This window comes from Orcinus orca, chromosome 17 (assembly GCF_937001465.1).
Source record: "Orcinus orca chromosome 17, mOrcOrc1.1, whole genome shotgun sequence".
NCBI classification, from domain to species: Eukaryota; Metazoa; Chordata; class Mammalia; order Artiodactyla; family Delphinidae; genus Orcinus; species Orcinus orca.
In genome coordinates this window covers 1,955,976-1,960,808 of record NC_064575.1, presented here as the reverse complement: position 1 = coordinate 1,960,808, position 4,833 = coordinate 1,955,976, and the positions used below count along the sequence as shown (strand labels likewise).

Below are 4,833 nucleotides of genomic sequence, written 5' to 3'. Positions count from 1 at the left end.
ACGTTTTCTATCCATTATTCCTAAGTTGGAGAAGATTCGTCTAGGATGTTGTCATCTGAGTATTTCTCCGATATCTCATTTATATAATCAAATTCATCACCATCATTACAGTCTCAAGTGTTGCTATCTGTTTGCTCTCCTTTCTGATTTTTTAAAATAATTGTGACATGTCTTTCACTGCCAATTTTTTTGTCTCTTTGCCATTTTTAGTGAAGGATACAAGATTCATTCTCAGCTGTTTTCAATAAAATATAAAAAACAGTCTCTGAAGATGGTGTCTCCAGTCTTCTATACAGTTTTGAAAATGCAGAACCCTGGGCAATGCAATAAGAAAATTGAATGATAATGCAATAGCGATAGTTTATTGTACTTTTATATCATCATTTAAAGCAGGGCTAGGCAAATTGTTGCTGAAAAGAACCAAACAGTAAATATTTTAGCTTTGGGGGCTATATAGTCTGTGTCATCCTGTCTCATCTCTGTCTTTGCAGCGTGAAAGCAGATGTAAACAATATATAATGCATGAACTTGGAGGTGATCTCATAAATCTTTTTTTATACAATCAGGAGGAAGGTTGGATTTGACACACAGCTGCAGTATGCCAGACCTGCTTAAGGATGCTGTAATTCTTTTGTTTCCTCATTATTTCAGTGTATTTTAGACTCCTTGGGAATAATTTCTGTGCAGCAATAGTAAATTTTATTTTTGGTTTCTGAGTGATATCTAAATAAGAATAAAATAACAACATAGCAATTCTTGCAAATTCTTTTAACAGCACAAAAAGCTCAAACTCAAAGTTCGGTGGATGCTGGTAGACTTTTTATCTGGAGATAAAGGAAGGTGCTGAACTGAGGTGAGAAAATGGACTCTCTCATCTGAATTTCTCCTCCAAAATTGTTACCTGATAACGAGTATCAGTGACAGTTAACCACAGAGGATGAAAAGGATTATCTGGAGGTATGCACCCGTAGCAGCTCTGCAGTCCAGCAATTAAACTTTGCAGTAGTAGCCAGGTGAGAAAAATGGACTTTTTATAAATCTAAGGTACATTATGACAAAAGGAATCTGGAATGTTAAGCCTAGGAATCTTGAGTGATACTAAATTGATCCAATTTTGGTAGTGACCCTTGCTTTCCATAAGAAGGCATACACATTCTCTCTGAAGAAAGCTTGGCTAATGTAAGCCCTCAAAGCACATGCAAATGAAGACTGAGCACAAATAAACACACAAGCAAAATCCAGTGTAGGAAATTAGCCACAGTGGATGAAGGACAGCAGAAACAGAATAGAAATACTGTCCCTACAACTTCAGATCCCCAAGTATTTTAGGTGTTATATTTATTATATAAAAATATAAAATGCTTATAAAAGGTCACATCACAAAAGCACAAAACTAATAAAATAATAGTCACCAAGTTTCATTGATTTTTCATCCTAAATTCCTCTGTCTCAAACGCATCTCTTTTCTTTTTCTTCTGGTCGCGCCGCATGTGGGATCTTAGTTCCCCGCCCAGGGATCAAACCCGTGGCCCCTGCAGTGGGAGCACGGAGTCTTAACCGCTGGACCGCCAGGGAAGTCCTCAAGTGCATCTCTTCTCCTCCATGGTACCACCATAGCCTCTCCCAGGTGGCCGTCAGCTCTCTGGATTCTACAATATCTTCCAAACTGGCATCCTTATACCAGCTCTCAACTCCTGACCCTGACTCGCTGTAAGTAGAAGGATTTTGTTTTTCAAATACGTATCTAATTATGTCACTCATTCCCCTATATCACAGTTACCTCCCCTCCACCTTCTCAGAATGTTTGCTAACTGAGATGCTCTCAGGATAAGACCCAGCCAGTGTGGGTGTGCTGGGCATTGCCTCCCAACCCTCATGTGCTCCCTTCCATCAGCCATACCTTTGGACCACTTCTGTGCTCGCTGTGATGTTATCTCTTCCCCCTCGTTCTCCAGGTCATGCCACTCTTCCTTCCTATGTGAGCTCATTACCATGCCCTCGTGGGGGAATCCTGTACTTTCCTCCTTGGGATGTTCCCTTTATAATATAAAATTACATCACTTTGTATTCCTACTTGAGACTTACTTTAAAGAATGTAACTGTGTATTTATCTGAGTGGCTCTTTTATTAATGTCATTCTAGCCTACCGACTGCAGATCCCAGGAGGGAAGGAAACAGAGAATTTTTGCCTAACATAATGCCTGTCATATTGTGGGTTTAAAAATATATCTACCAAGGAAAATGACTGAATAATCAGCATTTATGTGATGAAAACATAACTGGGCCAAGAAAATGGTACTACAGTCACTGTCACATGAATATCAGTTTGTTAATGAAGAGATCAGTGCGGTGTGCCATGAACATAAAAATAAACAAAATGGAACAGAGTGAATGGGTCCCAAATTTATTATTTTTTGTTATGTATGACACAGGAAGCATCGCTTGTCATTGAGAAATAAATGGGCATTAAATAAACTGATATTTACATAACTGATTTGCACTTTTTAAATGAGTACATTTAATTCCCATATATATGGCTGTAAGAAAAAAATACTCAGTACTTTTGACAATAATTCGGTTCTGAGAAAATGGTCTCAGCTTTCCTTGGGATGACTTTGACCTTGCTGGCTGGCTGTCCTTGGCTGGTTATAATGGTAACTACATCTGTTTTCAGTCCACTGTAGATCCCAGCCTACCTCTAGTTCTGGTTCCGGAGCTGCTTTTCTTTTAAGCCTTTGTTTTTTATGAACAGTTTTAGGTTTACCATAAAATTGAAAGGAAGCTACAGGGATTTCCCACATAACCCCTGACCCTATGCAACCACAGTCTCCGCTGTTATCAACATCACTCCCCAGAACGGTACATTTTTTACCAAGGATGGACCTACACTGACATCTCATTATTCCGCAAAGTCCGCTATGGTTCACTCCTGTGCTGTACATCCTATGGGTTGGGACAGATGTATAATATCATACAGAGGATCTGCACGGCCCTAAAATCCTCTGTCTCCCACTCCTCTCTCTGCTGTCACTCCACCCTGCAGCCTCTGACCTTTCTACTGTCTCCATACTTCTGCCTTTTCCAGAAGGTCATACCGTTGGAATCGTACAGTGCGTAGAGTGTGTAGCCTTCTCAGACTGGCTTCCTGCACTTGGGAACATGCGTTTCCAGGTTTCTCCGTGGCTTGATAGCACATTTCCTTTAAGCGCTGAATCACAGCTGCTGCTCTTCTAGCTGCTGAAATATCACTGCTCTTTTTCTCTCTCCATCTTCTTTCTCCCCTAACCTAACGCCTCCTCGTTCTTCATCACTCATGACTTGTATCTTTCTCTATTTTACATTATCTATCTCCTCTTGTAAACTGGAAATTCCTTCCTTCCTTCCATAGCAGCACACCTCGTGCCTATCACAGATCTTGACAAACAGTAAACTTAGTATAAAAAGTGCTGAAAGGAGCGAAGGCGCTTGTCCAGTTAGAGCAGAGCACCACCCACACCCCAAAGAAGCACGGCCGGTGCTATCAGCCTCCTCTTAGGTCTTCTGAATCATTGCTTTCATAGAGCAGGTAAGCATACATTTCTAAGCAGAAAGGTGAGTTGATAAATAGGCATTGCTAACTTTATGATGTCGTTTTGTATCAAAAGGTCAATTATGAAGTACCTAGAATTTTTCCACTAAAAGCATATATTTTCTGGGTTTTGCTACTTTCCTGACAGTGTTAGCTGAGTCATTTTCTAACAGTTAATAACACTTTTTGTTCACATTTACCTCATGGGCTTTGTGTGCAAGTAATGTGATCGAGATCAGGGAGACGCTATATTTATTGTTTATAAGATACATTTAATGAGGTGAGAAAAACACATGAAAGTATGACAAAGGTGAGTAATGTCATTCATAGTTTATTCTACTGCAGGAAACCTTGTGTCTACTACTACAACACAGAAATATCTTTATCTTCTTTTTAATTCCATACCATTAACAAAAGTCTTAGGAAATAATCTAATTTAGTTCTTAGCCCTCATACAAAATTAAACCCATGTTCAAATCTCACATTCAAAGGAAGCTATTTTATTAATGGTAAGGTAATTTGAAAGGAAGTCCCATCACTATATTCTAATGTTTGCCACCATTTAGCTAATTTCAAATTCAAACTCTTGTGTTCAGTTTGGTTTAAATTCCACATAAAGAAGTCTTTACTCACATGATTTTTATTCAGTCTTAATGTAGCTGTGATAGTCTCAGTTATGATATCTTTCTGACTAGAGGGAAAATATTGGTCTCACTTTTTCAATATTCCTTTTGTAAAGGGATGTGAATGGGCCCTGATACCTTATTAAGGCATTCCAGCTCCCAGCCCTCCGACCTTATGAGTCGTATTACCAGGATATATGAGCCAAAGTTGATTCATCTGATGGAGACCACCGTGCAAGAGGCTGGTGACATCACACAAGAAATGAATTGGCAGACAGTCAATACAATTGCATGGAGTCCCTAATTAATTTTAAAAGATCCTTAAAAAATATTTGCTGTCTTTGTGTTAGACAACATATTATTATTCACAACTGAACGCTTGAAAACTGAAGCTTAGCTTCTTGGAATCCTCACCTATGATGAGCTAGTAAATCAGCTGATGCAGAATTTCCACCCAGGCCTGCTGACTCCAAGTCTGTAGCTCCACTGTACCTGCTTACTTTTTAGTCTAGTTGAGTGGTGTTTGGAAGTCATGAAGTCTATGGCTCACTTTTACATGGCATAGATTGAATCCTAGAAAAACTGACGGGTAAATTCTCAAAGCAAGTTTTTGTCCCGGTGCAGAAGGAAGCCCACATCTCT

At 39.3% G+C, this 4,833-nt stretch overlaps 1 long non-coding RNA gene across 1 annotated transcript; it reads left to right on the top strand.

The window, feature by feature from the left end:
• The first annotated feature begins 783 nt into the window (after window positions 1–783).
• On the top strand, window positions 784–2,432 carry LOC125961756 (uncharacterized). The gene is made up of 3 exons (XR_007472735.1): window positions 784–1,013; window positions 1,503–1,710; window positions 2,143–2,432. It is a non-coding gene; the product is annotated as an uncharacterized LOC125961756 (long non-coding RNA).
• The last annotated feature ends 2,401 nt before the right edge of the window (window positions 2,433–4,833 follow it).